This window comes from Elephantulus edwardii, unplaced genomic scaffold (genome assembly GCF_000299155.1).
Source record: "Elephantulus edwardii isolate Elephantulus edwardi_28Jun2011 unplaced genomic scaffold, EleEdw1.0 scaffold00045, whole genome shotgun sequence".
Lineage (NCBI taxonomy): Eukaryota > Metazoa > Chordata > Mammalia > Macroscelidea > Macroscelididae > Elephantulus > Elephantulus edwardii.
In genome coordinates, this window is record NW_006399795.1 from 970,217 (window position 1) to 988,432 (window position 18,216).

Here is an 18,216-nt window from a genome sequence, read left to right on the forward strand (position 1 = left end):
CCCAGATCAACTCAGTCCCATACTGGATCTCTGGTTCTCTGCTGTGGCTTCTGCTGATCTCCTGTGGGTTTGGCTGGTGCAAGAGTCTCTGATCTTGAAGGATGTGCATTGAATTCTCTGCTGCTTCTTTGCTGGTGGTGAGATTATAAAAATCTGCTGCTGAATCTGCTCAATTGACAAGACTAGCTAATCCCCTTGTGGACAGGCTAACACACCCTATTCACATGTCCCTGCCTATCTAGATGGTAAAATCAAAGTCAACCAATTGATAGAAGAGTCATTTGGAATAATAAACTCTTGGCAAAACTTAGACACTTAATTGTTTCCATTTTATAGATAAGGAAAAGTGAGGCCGGAGAATCCTTAGGGATTTACCTAAGATCGCACAACTAGTGGTGACTTCCAAACCTTGAGATATGCTTTAATAACTCAGTTATTAGTTCCTAAAACCACATGATGCAAATGAATTATTCTTAGAGGGAAAAAGATCTGTCTTATAGCCTTAAGGAGCCAGGAGTCGTAGGTGAGGCATTTGCCGAATTAGATGTGAACCCATGAGCTTCTCTGAAGGAGAAAGGTGAGACAGTTTCAAAGACCTACAGCCTTAAACACTCTAGTGGGGTCATTCTATTCATAGTAGTGGGTTTGGATTTTGAGTTACAGCTCTGGGTGGTACTTGCTTATATGTTAAAGTAGATTGTTCACCAGTATTATTTTAGGCATTGAAGGACGTTTCCTACCAATGAGTGAAGCTTCTAGAAACTAAAGCCTGATTCCAAAGTTCCTCACAAACTCTGGAGTTACCTCCCCAGAAGGAATAGTAGAAATACGGTAGAGCCTGAGCTCTGGTGTTAGACAGTTTTGGATTTCCCTTGGAGCCCACAATCTTAACGTAGCCGGTTAACAACTCTAAGACTCAGTTTCTTTATCTGTCTATAGGCTCAATAATAACATCTGCCCCTCTTCTTTCCCAAATAGCTGCGTGAGGAAGAAAATTATTTGGCACAGTGCCCAGAAAATGGCACCTTTTCTGTGGTTTCTAGAATGAGCTTGACCAGAGGGAGTGCAGGACCAGGAAATAGCTATATGGGCTAATAGGAAGGTGCTGTCAGAGTCTGGTCTTCTAGAACCATCTAGTACCTGGGAGGTGAGGCGCTGGGGGCTGGGCTCCCCCTGCCCTGGTCCACCTCTGAGCTTTGGGGTAGTACTTGGCTTGGCTTTTTCATCTCTGATCTTGGCGACAGCAACTTGGAGGAGGGCAGCAGAGCGGATCCGGGAAGGGCAGGCTCTTCACGGTGCTACCATGGAGAACGAGTTCTCTTATGAAGATTACGAGAAAACAGCTGAATGGCTTCTGTCCCATATTGAGCACCAACCTCAAGTGGCAGTGATTTGTGGTTCTGGGTTAGGAAGTCTGACTGACAAAGTAATTAAAGCCAAGATCTTTAACTGCAGCGAGATCTCCAATTTTCTGCGAAGTACAGTTCCAGGACATGCTAGTTGTCTGCTGTTTGGGCTCCTCGAGCATAAACCCTGTGTGGTGATGAAGGTCAGATTTCACATGTGTGAAGGCCACTCAGTCTTGAAGGTCACATTCCCAGTGAGGGTTTTCCGGCTTCTGGGTGATACCTACTGGTCGCCAATGCAGCTGGAGGGCTCAAGCCCGATTTTGAGGTTGGTGGTAGTATGCTGATCCGTGAGCATATAAACTTGCCTGGTTTCTCGGCTCAAAATCCTCTCAGAGACCCTGCTGATGACAGGTTTGGCATTCGTTTCCCTCCCGTCTGATGCTTATGACCGAGATCTGAGACAGATGACTCACAATACACGGAAAGAAATCAAAGACCTTCGCAAACTACAGGAAGGCCTACTCTTGCTCTTCGAGTCTCAACTTCACCCTCAGTGCTGGGGACCAGAGCATTCTTCACTCTGGAGGCCACCCTGGGCCTTGTATGATGCTCAGCATTTTCTCTGACGTGATATCTAGCAATGCTTCCAAGAGAAACAAAAGAAGAAAAGAGAAACTTTTTGTTCCTGTTGGGAGTCCCTGTTAAGTCCTCAACTGTTAGCCATGGTGGTTTGGACTCTCTGAGAGACGCCTCAGAGGGCAGGCCTGTCAATCTGCGTCTGAAAAGTCATAATCTAGAAAATCCTACAGGGCACAGCTCTGCTTCACACTCCACCACAAGACGCTATCGAGCTGGCTCGGGCTCGTGGTGACCCCATGTGTGTCAACACTGTGCTCCACAGAGTTCTGAAAGGTCAGTGGCTGTGACCTTTCGGAGGTGGGTCAGTTGCCAGGCCTTTCTTCTGAGGTACTTCTGAGTAGATTCATACTACCTTTGGTTAGTAGCCAGTTTTTTGCCCGTGTCGCCACAGAGGAGGGAGGAGAGTAAAATGACTCCCTACCCCAGTGGAGAACCTCTTTTCTAGGTGAGTACTTTGGGAAAGGCTGTCCTGCTCCTAAACATCCAGGTACCACCAGGCTCCAAGGTCCACAGAAAACAGAGGTCTTGGATCTAGAAGGAGTAGCCCGGGAAGTGTGGGGCAGACTAATGTCTGTCAGTGGAACCACTTCACGTCCTAAGTGAACTATCCTCCTTCCCATCCCTGCCATTGTGGGCCAGGTTCCCTGGGGTCACCCCAAGGTGACTATGACTGAACCTGGGCACGGTGGCCAGGGCTTGGCTGTAAACAGGCAACAGGAAGTTCAGAGAGGGGTGGGGATGGTGGCAGGTGCTGGACAGGGAGGCGGATGGTCAGTGTGCCCTGTTCACTGGTGTAGGGGCAAGTGTGGACATGGCGATGACAGGCCAGACTTGTCAGGACAAGAGCCCGGCTCAGACATGTGGGCTCATGGGACTTGCAGGCTGCGGACTTTATCAGCCATCAATGTGAGAGAGTTTACAGCCATCCTGCCGGCCTTGGTGCTGACAGCCAGGAGCCAGCACAAGCGTAGCTCCTTGCCACGTTCCCCCTGGCTCGCAGCCCTGGGACAGGAGGTGCCCACTGCAGGTACTTCTGAAGAGAGGAGGGGACAGCAGTCAGAAAAAAAAAGATTGAAAGGAGTTGGGGGACTTTCACCTCTTACTTTTTTTTGTTTTTAACATAGAAAAGGTTTTATTTAAATTTTTTTATTATTGCACATTTTCTTCCCCCCTCCTCCAGCCCTCCCTGCAATGCACCCCTTGTTCTAGACTATTGTTGTGCATATAATGCCTAATCATATATTTCTTTTGAATAGTTCTTCCCCTCATCTGATTTAATACAGTGTTCACTATCTAGCGACACTTTTCCCATTCTCTCCCCAACCACCTGTGTCTGTCTTAATTTATAACAGCAGTGTTATGAACTATTTATTCTTTGGTGACTGAGATATTTCACTCAGCATAATGTCCTCCAGGCTCCCCCATGTTGTGAAATGTTTTACAAGTTCATGGTTTTTCAATGCTGCATAATATGCCATTGTGTGAAATACCATAGTTTTTCTATCCATTAGTTTGTTGATGGGCACTTGGATTGCTTCTATCTCTTTACTATTGTGAACAACGCAGTAATAAACATAGGTAGGCATACATCATTTGAATTGTGGCTCTGGTTTCTTTAGTGTGTATTCCCAGTGGTAGAATTGGTGGGTCAAATGGTATTTCTATTTTCAACTTTTTGGGAAAGTGCCAGACTGCCTTCCATAGCGGCTGTGCCATTTTATATTCCCACCAGCAGTGAATAAGAGTTCCAATCTCTCCACAACTTCGCCAGCATTTGTTGTTTGCTGCCCTGTTGAACTTTGCTATTGTTGCTGAGGTGAGATGAATTGACACTTCCCCAAAGAAGACATTCAGATAGCAAACACACACATGAAGAAATATTCAAAATCCCTAGCTCTCAGAGAGATGCAAATCAAAACACCTCTCACCTTTTCCTTCCTGTGTGGTGCAAAGAGTTAAAGTCCTTGACTACCAATTGAAAGGTTAGAAGACAGAGTCTCTCTAGAGGTGCCTTGGAAGAAAGGCCTGTCAACATACTACTAAAAATGCAGCACTTGAAGATCCTGTGAAGCACAGTTCTGCTAGTTGAAGTTGACTCAACAGGAAATGGTATGTGCCAGGCACAGATGGCCAGTGGGCAAGGCCACTGCAGTTAGAGTGAACCAGAAGTTTCTCTCAAAGAAGGTGACCTGAGAAGCTGAGACCGAAAGAATGGGGAGGAGTCTGCCATGTGACATTGCAGGGGAAAGCACTCCAGGCCAGGAGGAGAGCTGAGGCGAAGGCCCAGAGGCGGAAAGGACTGGTGTGCTTGGGCAAACATAAGTGATCATTTGGTGGAAACAGACAAAGGGTGGAAATGTAAATATTAGTCCCAATATGTCCCATGTCTTTGTCCTAGTCCCTGGAAACTGCAAGCACTACCTTAAAGGCAAAAAAGGATCTTTGCAGATAAATAGTATCACATATACCATGGACTACTAGGAGAACAAACAGGTTCATCCTGGAGAGGGTGAAACTGGGCTCCTCCTTGGAGGCAAGTTTTCTGAAGCTTCGTCTGACCTACTTTGGGCGTGTTGCAAGGAGGGACCAGTCTTTAGAGAGGGATGTCATGCTTGGGAGGGTGGAGGGACAGCACAAGAGAGGAAGGCCCTTGATGAGATGGATTGACTCAGTGACTGTGGTATTGGGGGTAGGTGTAACAGATAATAAGGTTGGCCCAGGATAGAGCAAGATTTAGGGCTGTTGTACATAGAGTCTCTATGAATCGCAAACGATTTGATGGCATGTAACAACAACAACAACAACAACAACAACAACAACATCCTTATAAGCGGGAGACAGTGGGAGACTTGACACGGACAGAAGCCATTGTTGTCAGCTTCCATCAAGCAGGCCCTGACTTGTGGTGATCCTAAAATTAAAGTAGAATAAAACGCTTGCCGTTTCTGCACTGTCTCCCTGGGAATTAGGCCATTGTGACGCATGACAGTTTTCACAGGCTGATTTTTGGAAGTAGATTTCCCAGGACTTTCCTCCAGTCTAGCTAGGTCTAGAAGGTCTAATAAAACCTGTTCAGCATAACAACTCACAGACTTCCCTACTAACAGGTGGATGGTGTCTGCATGAGGTGTCTAGACCAGGAATCAAAACTGGACCAGTCATAGGGAAGGTGACAATTCTGCTATTAAACCACCAGTGTCTGTACTTTGCACATAGAAAGCACTCAATAAATATTTGTTATGTGCATGAGATTAGCTTCTATTGCTCTTAGGTTCACTGAATCATGCAATGGCACCTAACAACAGCAGCACTGAAGGGAATAATTAATGAAGTTCTCTTAAAATGGCTATTGTAGCTTCATGGACTTGCAGTGACCCCATGTACAAGAGAACAAAATGCTGCCTGGCCCTGTGGCCCTGTGCCATCTCCTCTATCGGCTGTGGGTAAGTATTCTTTTGTGTTCCATACAGTTTACATTGGCTGATTTTCAGATCTTGCTTCCTAGCCCTGATCTTAATCTGGAAGCGCTGCTAAAATCTGTTCAGCGTCACACCAATCCTCAAACCTCTGGTGACTTGCATTACTGTGCTTGAGATGCTTGGAGGGCAACAATTCAACCATTTAACCATTGTTTTTATTGTTGGTAGGTGCTGTCAAGTCAAATATGATTCACAGTGGCTCTATGAAAAGCAGATTTGAACCCTGTCCTATCCTGTCCCATCTTTACACGTCCCGACACATTAGATAGAGCCCATTGAGGCCGTGACCGTGTCAATCCACCTGGTTGAGAGTTTTCCTCTCTATCACCAACCCTCCACCCTTCCCAGCATCATGTCCTTCTCCAAGGAACAGACCCTCCTAGCAACTTGCCTGAAGTATGAGAGGCGAAGCCTCATCATTCTTGTCTCCAAAGAGCACTCCGGCTGAACCCTCTCAAAGACTTGTTTCTTCTTTTGGCTGTCCTTGGGATGTTCAGTGCTCTTCTCCAACACCACAACTCAAAGGCATCAATTATTCTTCTTTAATTTCTATTCATTGTCTGGCTCTCAGATGCATAGCAAGTGATCAGACAGACCATGGCCTGAATCAGACACACCTTAGTCCTCAAACTGACATCATTACTCCTCAATAATTTGGAGCAGTCTCTATATGTAAACTTTCCCAGTGCAATGTGTCTCCTGATTTCCTGACTGCTAGTACCAAGGGTGTTAATTGTGGATCCTAGCAAGATGAAGCTGCTGACAGTTTCAATCTTTTCTCCATACACCATGATGTTGCCTATCGGTCCAGATGTAAGAATTTTGTTTTCTTGACACTGAGATTCAATATTGAAGGCTGTGTTCCTTGATTTTCTGCAACAAGTGCTTCAAGTCCTCCTTACTTTTAATGCCCCTTAAAAAGCAATTACACCACCCTCTTTGAAGATTGTTATAGGGTGCTTGTTGGTTGTTGTTGTGTACTGTTGAGTCAGGACTGGCCCATAGCTGACCCTCCAGCGGGTTTTCGGAGGCAGTTAATGGCACAGGAGGAGATTGTCCAACCTTCTCTCACAGAGCAGCTGATGAATTAGAACTGCGTGCCTTTGGAATTGCAGTGAGTCTTCTTACTACTACTAGGCCACCAGAGGTCTCTATAAGGTGCTTAGATATTATTAATGTCACATACATAGGAGCTAGTCTCACAATTGTGAGTACAAGTTGGTTGCAGTTTGCACAAGCCAACAATCTTAGATTTGGAAAAATGTGTGAAATGTCTGTGCTAGAACAAGGACATAATTGCTGGGTGGGTGGCACAGATTCTAGACCCCTGGCCCTCTGGTGAAACAGGGTCTTTGGAGATGGAGAAGCAGGCACATGTCTGGCAAATGAGAGAGACTCAGCTTAGTCTCTTCATTTTGTTCCTGAAGGTTGTGAAGCTGAGAGACAAGGACAAAGAATGGATTAGAATGCCTGTGTGGAGAGTGTTGGTGGCAATAGTGGGAGTGGCTATCATGGAGCAGTTGACAGTGTTCAGAAGACTGTTATTGGACTATGAGGTCACACACTGTCACAATTACACGTGTCCAGGCTTTCTTCAGGTTGCATAACCCTGGCCATGGTAGTGGGTCAGCAAAGCCTGCCAAAAGAGGATCTCAACAGATTTTGGGTCCAAGCTAGAGAAGATGGTGAGAGAGTCACATGGACACTGAGGCTGCGTCACTGGACTGGGGCAAGGTTGATGGAGAAGCCAGCAAGCAGTGGATAGAACGTTGTCTCCTCCCTAGTCTTCCTGGAAGGAGCACAGGCCATGTGGGGGCAGGAAGGAGGATAATAGAGAGGTGAGGTGTTCTGCTGTGGCTTCCATGCAAAAGAGTAAGGTCATTGCCTGGAGTTGAAAACCAACTCATAGCTGATCCTCCAGCAGGTTTTCAGAGGCTGTAAATCACACAGAAGGAGATTGCTCATCTTTCTCCCTTGGAGTTGATGGTAGATCTAAACAAGTAGCTGTTGGGCATGTAGCATAACTCCTTACAGACTAGGCCCCCAGAGTCACTAAAAGGAAATTGTTGTTGTTGTTATGTGCCGTCGGATCGTTTGCGACTCACAGCGACCCTATGTATCACAGTCCTAAACCCTGCTCTATCCTGTGGCAATCGCACTGCCCCTGACACACCTATCCTGATTACCCCAGTCACTGAATCAATCCATCTCATAGAGGGTCTTGCCCTCTTGCGCCGTCCCTCCACCCTGGCAAGCATGATGTCCCTCTCCAAGGACCTGTCCCTCCTTGCAACATGCCCAAAGCATGTCAGACGAAGCCCCAGAATCCTTGCCTCCAAGGAGTAGCTTGGTTTAACCCTCTCCAAGATGAATCTGTTTGTTTTCTTGGCAGCCCATGGTACATTCAATACTCTTCTCCAGCACCACAGCTCAAAGGCATCAATTCTCCTTCTGTCCTCCCTAGCCATTGTCCAACTCTCTGATGCATAACAAGTGATTGCAAAGACCATGGCCTGCATCAGGCACACCTTAGTCTCCAGAGAGACACTGTTGCTCCTGAATACTTTAGAGAGGTCATTAACAGCAGACTTGCCCATCGCAATACGTTTTTTGATTTCCTGACTGCTGGTGCCAAGAGTGTTGACCGTGGAGCCGAGCAAAAGGAAGCTGTGAACAATCTCAATCTCTTCGCCATCCATCCTGATGCTACCAATTGCTCCAGTGGTGAGAATCTTTGTCTTCTTGACATTAAGCCTCAATCCATACTGAAGGCTGCAGTCCTTGACCCTCTGCAGCAAGTGCCTGAGGTCCTCCTCGGTTTCAGCAAGCAGGGTTGTGTCATCTGCATAACGCAGATTGTTAATAGATCTTCCACCAATCCTGATACCACAATTCTCCTCATAGAGCCCAGCCTTCCGGATAATCTGCTCTGCATAGAGGTTGAAAAGGTATGGATACAGGACACACCCCTGGTGTACACCCTTCCCAATTTTGAACCATGCAGTGTTACCCTGCTCTGTTCTGAAAACTGCCTCCTGGTCCAAGTATAGGTTTCACATTAGCACGATTAAATGTTCTTCTGGGATTCCCATTCTTCTCAGAGTCAGTCACAGGTTGTTATGATCCACACAGTCAAACGCCTTTGCATAGTCAATGAAACATAGATAGACATTCTTCTGGTATTCCCTGCTTTCAGCTAAGATCCATCTAACATCAGCTACAATATCCCTAGTACCACGACCCCTTCTAAACCCAGACTGGACTTCTGGCAATTCTCTGCTGATGTGCTGCTCCAGTCATTTTTGGATAATCTTCAGTAGAATCTTGCTTGCATGTGAAATAAATGATATTGTTCTGTAGTTTCCACTCTCTGTTGGGTCACCCTTCACATTGAAAACTTGCCTCTGAGGAAGCACTGGTTACTCGAGTCCTTTGCACTTCCTGATTCTAGGAATTGCCTAGCTACTGTCTTGCTCATATTTTAGTAGGTTTTCTGTCTTTATGGATGTTCTTTTATTTTTCACATATAGTTAAATAGTTTTGTAAAAGATTGAGATAGTTAACAGTTTTAGTTTACTTGGCTTCACAGTCAACACTCTTGGTAATAGCAGACAGGAAATCAAGAGACAAATTGCATTGGGAAAGTCAGCTGTGAGGGACCTCTCAAGACTACTGAAGAGCAACGATGTCAGGCTGGAGACCAAGGTGTGCCTGATCTGGGCTATAGTCTTTGCAATTATGTGCTATGCATCAGGGAGCTGGACAGTGAATAGCGATGATAGAAGGAGAATTGGTGCCTTTGAGCTGTGGTGCTGGAGAAGAGCGTTGAATATACCATGGACTGCTAGGAGAACAAATAGGTTTGTCCTGGAGAAGGTGAAGCCACAGTGCTCCTTGGAGTCAAGGATTCTGAAGGTTTGTCTGACATACTTTGGGCATGTTGCAAGGAGGGACTGGTCCTTGGAGAGGGACATCATGTTTGGCAGAGTGGATGGATGGTGCAAGACAGGAAGAACTTCAATGAGATGGATCGATTCTGTGACTGGAGTGGTGGGAGTGAGTGCGTTTGAGATGGTTAGGTTGGCACAGAATAGAACGGAGTTTAGAGCTCTTGTACATAGGGTTGCTATGAGTCGCAAGCGACTCAATGGCACATAACAACAACTATATATATATGTATATATATATATATATATATATATACATATATTTAGTTTTAAATGTTAGTCATTTATTGACAATAGTTCAACAGTGTCTTTTTCACTAGATTGTGATCTTTTCTTTCTTTTTTTAAAGAGTAAAAAAAAAGCTTATTGGGGGCTTGATGAAGAGAAAAAACCCCAAAGTAAAAGATATTTTTTATGAGTGTGTTCTGTGAAAGTTTTCACAGTAATTGTTCACTGACTTTAGTTACATTTTTCACAATGTGTTAAATAAGTGGATACTGGGGTTGATGTTTTCCACTCATTTAACTTTTCCATCTCACCTCCCAGAAGACAGAAAATGACCAATTACTTAGATGAAAGTTGCATACATGTAAAACGTACGAAAACCAGAAGCTGTGTAAGGTGGACACCTATCAGAGGGGGAAACCCCTAAATTTTCCACCAATAGAGAGCAGTGGGAAAGTAGTAAGATTTTCTATTAAAGACAGAAAATCTGACAAGGTGGTCATGTTGAGTTTCTGCTTTCCTTGATTGCACTGTGATAAGAAAATATATAGTTCTATGTGGGGTATAGAAGAGGTTGTGGTACTAGGGATATTATAGCTAGTGTTAGATGGATCTTGGCTGAGAGTAAAAAGTACCAGAGGAATGTCTATCTGTGTTTCATAGAGTATGCAAAGGCATTTGACTGTGTGAATCACAACAAACTATGGCTAACTCTGAGAAGAATGGAAATTCCCAAACTCTTAATTGTGCTTATGTGAAACCTATACTTGGACTAGGAGGCAGTCATCAGAATAGAGCAAGAAAACACTGCATAGTTTTAAGAGTGTAGGCTAGAGATGTGTCTTATCTCCATACCTTTTCAATCGATAAGCAGAACAGATCATCCAGCAGGCTGGACTCAAGGAGTGTGGTATCGGGCTTGGAGGAAGACCCATCAACAACCTGCGTTAGCAGATGACACAACCCTCCTTTCTGAAGCTGAGGAGGACTTGGAGCACTTGCTGCAGAAGGTCAAGGACTGCAGCCTTCAATATGTATTGAAGCTCAACATCAAGAAGACAAAGATTCTCACCAAGGCGCTGATTGACAGCACTATTATAGATGGTGAATAAATTGAGATTGTAAACAGCTTTTGTTTGCTTGGCTCCATAATCAGCACTCTAGGTATCAGCAGCCAGGAAAGCAAAAGAAAAATTGCATTGGGAAAGTCAGCTGTGAGGGACCTCTCAAGAGTACTGCAGAGCAACGATGTTAGTCTGGAGACTAAGGTGTGCCTGATACAGGCCATGATCTTCACAATTACTTGCTATACATCAGAAAGCTAGACAATGACTAGGGATGAGAGAAGGAGAATTGATGCCTTTGAGTTGTAGTGCTGGAGAAGAGTATTGAATATACCAAGGACTGCTAAGAGAATAAAGAAGTTGGACCTGGAGAGGGTGAAACCAAGCTGCTCCTTGCATGCAAGGATTATGAAGCTCCATCTGACATGTTGCAAGGAGGGACCAGTCCTTGGAGAGGGACACTATGCTTAGGAGGATGGAGGGACAGCACAAGTGAGGAAGACCCTGAGTGAGATGGGTTAACTCAGTGACTGAGGTAATGTAGGTGTGTCAGAGGCAATAAAGTTGGTTCGGCATAAAGCAGGGTTCAGAGCTGTTGTACATACATAGGGTTGTTTGAATCACAGGCACTTAACAACATGTCAGGTCTGGTGGTTCAGTAGGGTGGAGATCCCTATCTGGAACAAAGAAGAGTGAATAAAATCAGACACTGAAAACAATTAGCCCTAAGAGCCAGTGGACCATATGAACCTGAGCTTCCACTACCTTGAAACCAGAAGAACTAGATGGTGCCTGGACATCCCTTCTGACTACTCTCAAAAGAGGGTCCTGGGTTGAATGGGAGAAAAGTATGGAACAAACCTAAAAATTATTAAAATTACCAAGCTTATTTGTCTGACAGAGATTGATGGAATCAAACCCCTGAGGTACCCATCAAGCCTGGATCTAAACGTCACTCCTTGACTCTGTGTTCAGCCAAACAATAGACAGATTTACAAGACCCTGAATGAGATGGATTGACTCAGTGACTGGGGTAATGGGGGTAGGTGTGTCAGAGACAATGAAATTAGCTCAAGATAGAACAAGATTCAGAGCTGTTGTGCAAAAAGTCTTGATAAGTCACAGATGACCTGATGGCACATGATAAGAACAAGGTGAACAAGAAGTATGCACTCCTTAGAGAAATCATCCATTATAAGAGCAAAAGGGAAACATTTGCCTGAAGATAAAGCTCTGTAGGCAGAAAGGGAGTGTAAAGTAGGATGAACAGAGATGAGAAAGACAGGAAGGGGGGAAGTGCTGTTGCATTATGGGAATTACAATTACTGTTACAAAACAAAATGTGTAGGAGTATACACAAATCACAAGAAAAAGTTTAAAACAGGAAAAAGTATATGAGATGCCTCTGTCTGATTTTCTACAAACACTTTCCTTATTTCACCTGACTATTTGCCCAATGCTTGCCATTGCTCAAGCTACTAGTAACCCGTCATTATAGAGTTGGCCCTCACTCATAGGGACCACCATGAGTACTGAGCTCCAAGATTGTCAGTGATTGATTTTCAGAAGCAGATTGTCAGGTCTTTCTTCTAAACCACAACCTTTTGGCTAGCTGGGTGCTTTTACTGTTTCTCCACCCAGGGTCTCCATACAATCCTTAAAGTAGGAGAACATGGCTCCAGGACACCAACATATTATGAGGATCTGGTTGGTGTCAATGAGGCTCAAACTCTGAGTGTCTGGTGATGGCTGTCTGTGTTGGGGAGTATCACCGGGGAAGAAGAGCCAGCCAGTCTCAGTGCCCTGCCAAGGCCCATGGCAGGGATGTCACAAGGGTCTGCTTCTCAGCCCTGGCCCTGTGTCTGTTTTTCCCCAAGCACAGTGTGTCCTTTTCCTGGAGCCGCTCTATTAATATCTCTCATGTGGGTGCTGTGGGATGACCATTCATAATCTATACCCTCATCTGTGCCCTGGACTCCAAACCATTCATAAGTGTGACCATCTGAGTGTGGCTGGCTCCCTTCCCTCTCTGTTTTCTGCTCCCCCCCTCTCCTCCATTTCCAGAAAGTCTGCAGGATACAAGCCACGGCCTGCTTATTCTTCACAGTGATCCCTTCTGAGTCAGAAGCTGTCCTCTTCACCTAAAAATCACGTCTTTCTGGAGGCGTGCCCTGCTCAGTGACTCAAGGTGAATGGCACCCCTGGGGTTTGGATGCACATCCATGTGCCTTCAGAGCCTACCTCTCCTGGAATTAGGGTCCTCAGGCATGCAGAGAGCAGGGGAAACCACCCCTTGTCTTGTGTCAACAAGTCTAACAGGCACCTCACTGTGATGATTCCTGATCAGGTCACCATGGTCCATAAGACATTCAGAGATGACTAGTCGGGCCTTTCTTCCTGGTTCATCTTAGTCTGGAAGCTCTAAGGGTTCACATTTAGCATTATAACAACACAAAGACTTCCAGGGAAAGACTTTAGCTACATTGGCTGAGAGCTGAACCCACCAGTCTTAGCTGTGTAGCCGTGGGCTGCATCTTAGTTATCTAGTGCTGCTGTAACACAATGGGGTGGCTTTAATAGAAGTGTGTTCTTTTTTACACTTTAAGTCAGTAATTTTTTCTATAAAGGTCCAAATAGTAAATATTTAAGACTTATAATTACAGACCATACAATCTCTATGGCAGCTACTCAAGTCTGTAGTGTTTTAAGTATGAAAGCAGCCATAGAGAATATTTAAAGTAAATGGGCATGGCCATGTTGCAAGAAATGTTCTTTATTAAAAATAGGCCAGCTAGGCAAGATTTTCCCTTAGACTGTCTTTGATCTAAGTTCTAGACTTCTCTGTTCTTGTTACTTACAAATACTATTGAACTTCTTCTTTATTCACCTGAATATTCATCTGCTGTGGAAATTCTCTTGTCCTGTCTTTGAATGTCCACGCTCAGGGACCTTCAGGAAGTGGGGTAGTAAAGGGATTGGGAGAGAGATGCTGGGGTGGTGGGAAACAAAGGTAGAAAGGGCACCAATAACTGCTGAGCACAGGTGGGAAGTGGCACTCTGCTTAACGAAATGCTGGGGTCTCAGGTTCAGCACAGTTGACATCACAGAAGCAACTGTGAGGTTATGACTAGGCTTGAGACATAGCAAACCAAACAATAGTTAATTTAGTATTTATGGTTTTATTATTTATTTTAACTGCAGTAATAAAAGTTGGAATTGGCTCATTAGGGATAATTCCCCAAGCCCTGATCTCTATTGCAGCTTCCTTCTCTGGTTCTTGCTTAAGTGGGTGTAGATGCAAAGATTATTGTCTCTGTGGTCTCAGCTGTCATGGTACCAGTGATCTCCACATCCTGGACATGTCCAGGTGCTTTATCTGTCTTGGACTCAATGTTACGCCTCTCCACAGTCTTGGCTACAATATCCAACTCTCTCTCATGAGATGTAATCACTGCTCTTGAAACAGGACTAGCTCTGAAGCTCCTGAAGAAAGAGCCAATCCTGCTCAATTTCTTACCTACTGGAGCTGAGCTAGGTGTTGCAGATTGGGGCTGCCCCAGTTTCTGAGTTGTCCTCGACTCCTTTGGGGTGGGACTGAGGCTGATACTTTTATGAGAGGAGGGTCTCCATCCTTTGCCCTGAGTGTTGCTATGACCTTTCTCTTTTTTGTCCTTTCTCCTGGTTCCACGGTTGGCTATGGACCGGTGGGAGGAAGATTTCCAGCTTGATTTGTCTCCACCTTTCCTGTGGTGATGAGACCTTCTCCTAGTGGGATTTTTGTCCCTCTTTGATCTTCTTTCCTTTTTTTCCTTCTGAACTTTGGTACTGGTCTTGGAGACTCTCTGGCTTCTATCTCGCTCACTCACATGGCCTTCACTTTTCAAGGTTGAGAGAAAGGGTAATTCAGCATTCTCTGCAACAGGATTGTTGGTTATTACTCCTGCAAAGACCATGTTCATGCTGCTTCCTGGGGAGTTACTGGTTGCCGCTGTTGATTGGATGAAGCTGCCCTCTGCTGATGAGCTTGTCGCACATGCCAAAACCATGTTAGCATTCTCTGAGGGCACACTGGCAGCACCTGCTATGGCCTTGCTGGGTCCTCTACTCACTCTTGAACTCTTGGTGCCTACTCCTGCCAGGGCCACATTTGTCTGTGCTGGCCCTGAGGCCTTGGTGAGTGCAATGCTTACGGCACTTTCTGAACGGCCTGCTGTTGTGCCTGCTACTGCAGCTCCCATTGTGGAGCCTGCTGCTGTCCCTGCTACTGCAGCTCCCATTGTGGAGCCTGCTGCTGTCCCTGCTACTGCAGCTCCCATTGTGGAGCCTGCTGTTGTGCCTGCTACTGCAGCTCCCATTGTGGAACCTGCTGCTGTCCCTGCTACTGCAGCTCCCATTGTGGAGCCTGCTGTTGTGCCTGCTACTGCTGCTCCTATTTTGGGGCTGGCTTTTGTCCCTGCTATTGCAGCTCCCATTGTGGAGCCTGCTCCTATTTTGGGGCTGGATGGTACCCTTGCCATTGCTGCTCCTGCCATTGCTGCTCCTGCTGTGGAACCTGCTATCGCCCCTGCTATCACTGCTCCTGTTGAGGGACCTTCTGTTGACCCTGCTAATGCTGCTCCCATTGTGGGACCTGCTGTCGCCCCTGCGACTGCTGCTCTTTTGGCAGACCCCGGCGCTTCCATGGCTGTAGAAGAGGCACCAGGCATTCCATGAGAGGGTTGTTGGATTCCAATTCCTTCTCCTCCTGCATAAGCAGAAGAGGTAGCTCCAGACACCTCTTGGAACTTGCGAAGCCTTCCTTCATCCCAATCCCCTTCTGCATGGAGATCTGCAGTCTATGCCAATGAAAGGAAAAACAGGTGAAATAGAAAAGATGACATGACATTCACTTATCTTAGTGCTGCGCAACTCAAAGACATATAATTAGAAGAACCATTGAGATCATCAAGTCAGAGCTCGCATTTGTTACAGAATCCTATTGATATAGCATCTTCTGTCAAATGGCCCCTCAGTGTTGCTTGAATAATGCCAGTGTCAGGAAAAGCATGAATTCACCTTCCCATCCTTGTACATTATTATTGTACACACATGTTTATATCTCTGCAAAGTAAGATTTTTAGAAGTAGGCTTGCTGAGTGAAGGGATATATACCTTCTGTATTTTTTGTTGTTGTTGTTATGTGCCGTCAAGTCACCTGCGACTCATAGTGATTCTATGCACAACAGCCCTAAACTCTGCTCTATTCTGTGCCAATATCACTGTCTCCAACACCCCCACCCTGATTACCCCAGTCACTGAATCAATTCACCTCATAGAGTGTCTTCCCCTCCTGTGCTGTCCCTCCACCCTCCCAAGCATGATGTCCCTCTCCAAAGACTGGTCTCTTCTTGCAACATGGCCAAAGTATGTCAGATGAAGTTTCAGATTTTTTGCCTTCAAGGAGCAGCCCAGTTTAACCCTCTCCAGGATAAACCTGTTTGTTTTCCTAACAGTCCATGGTACCCTCAATACTCTTCTCCTGCACCACAGCTCAAAGGCATCAATTCTCCTTCTATCTTCCCTAGTAATTGTCCAACTCTCTGACTCATAACAAGTGATTGCAAAGATCTTGGCCTGCATACTTTTTAGTGGCAACTAAAAACTGTGCACATGCATAGTTGCCTGTGCTCCTGGGGTGTACTAATTTTCATGAAAGTTACTGCATGGCAGTAGTAAGGCAACAGATCATGGCTCAAAGGAATAATATTCTTGATGTTAAAAATATACATCAATAAAAAGAATATACACAGCAATATTGAAGTGTCTTAACAGATTGGAAAACCAGGCTGTTGTAGAAAGGATTTAGGCATAAGGATGAGACCAGAGCAGCCAAGACCTAATGTCTTGAAACTGAGTCTTGTGGAGTACTTTGGAGACGCACTCAGGATCTCTCTAATGCAGGATTTCCTATAGGGGTGGCTCACGTGGCCCTAAAGGCCAAACTCATTACTGTGGAACCTACAGTAATTCATGGAAACTCTATGTGTTACAGAGTAGACTGCTCCATAGGGTGTTCTTGGCTTTACGTTTTATGGTTTGCAGCTATTTCAACTATCACTACTCTCCCAGACTTTCTTCTATATCACTACCAATTGCCACTCTTAAGCTTTGGAATCAAGGACAAGCCATCTGCACTCCCCAGGGACCTTTTAGGGCACTCTGGTGGCATAGTCCTCAGGGAGTTGCACTCCTAACCTCAAGGTGGCATCTCTCTGGCAGTTTGAATCTACAAGTGATTCCTTAGGAAAAAGATAATCTCCTCTCATGTGATTTGTAGCCTTGAAAACTCACTGGAGGGTACAGAAGGAGTAGGTTCTGATTCAACAGCTATGAGTTTGAGAGTATTTCGAACTTATTGGACATTTGTGTATTTTTAAATGCAGTGTATTTTTCAGTTGAATCCCAGGGGCAAAAACCCATAGACTTTATAGGACAACCAGTGTTTAACTGCTTTCTGGAAGCCCCGTGTTCTTATCTGATCTTTTCCCCTCGAAATGCTTACCATTATGCTTCTGTTGTCATCTGTCAAGCATATGGATGTATTTGTTAAATCCCCAGTTTGGAGGGATGGGGTACTGCTATAACTTTTCACTGTTGGTCTCAGGAGAAAGATTAGTTTTTCCCAGTAGCAAAAGAGGTCCTCACGTGTATCTGAAGAGGGGCACAGCTGCAAGTAAAAGGTACGGCCGGTGGCAAGCTTCAGGCGCAGTTGCTGTTTTTCTCGATTGTGTATAGAGATCTTGACAAACTTCAAGGGAAGGAGCCTGGTGAGCTCTAAAGTCTTTGTTTTCTTTCGACCTTTCTTTTTGGTGGGTTGGCTGTACCCACTGTGGTCTTCACAGACTCTAGCTGGCCGGGCCAGCAACATGACATCTGGCAGTGGGAGGACTGGGCTAGTAGATGTGATGCCCACGGTCACCACTCGAACATGGTTATGTACATCAATCACTTCGCCTTTTTTGCTAATCTGAATAAAGTCACTCTCAAACATTGGTGCATACTTAAAAATGTCATACTCTCCTCCCTTATGCAGTTGTCGTTGTAGGTCTCCCATGGAGGTATTGAACACACCCATCGAACGGTTGCTGGCGGTGTAATAAGGTAACACACCTTCGCTGGTCATAGTTCTCTTCTTTGAAGACAACTCTGTCAGCTACAAATTGTGTCCCCAAGAGAGGGAGAGCAAAGGCCACTGTCCATCTCCCTCTAGGACTTCTGTTTAAATCACCTAACTACTGCATTTATCCTCAGCTGTCCTTTGTGACCTGTCATCATTACACATGCCTTTGTTTTAACCCCAACAGGCTACCTCTTTAGGTTACCAGCCTCCCCAGACCAACTAATACCAACAAAGACAGGCTGACCCTGGCCAGGTAGAGATGTAGGGGAACTGGGTAGTCTTTTTAAAATTTTTTTGGGGGGGTAGTCTTTTAAATCAACATAGTGGGATGCATCTTCCTTTGGTAAATGTCTT

At 45.3% G+C, this 18,216-nt stretch overlaps 2 pseudogenes; one reads left to right on the forward strand and one right to left on the reverse strand.

Moving 5' to 3' along the window:
- The first annotated feature begins 1,303 nt into the window (after positions 1 to 1,303).
- Positions 1,304 to 15,416, forward strand: LOC102853849 (annotated as a pseudogene).
- Positions 15,417 to 17,133: 1,717 nt separating this feature from the next.
- On the reverse strand, positions 17,134 to 17,865 carry LOC102854252 (annotated as a pseudogene).
- Positions 17,866 to 18,216: the final 351 nt, after the last annotated feature.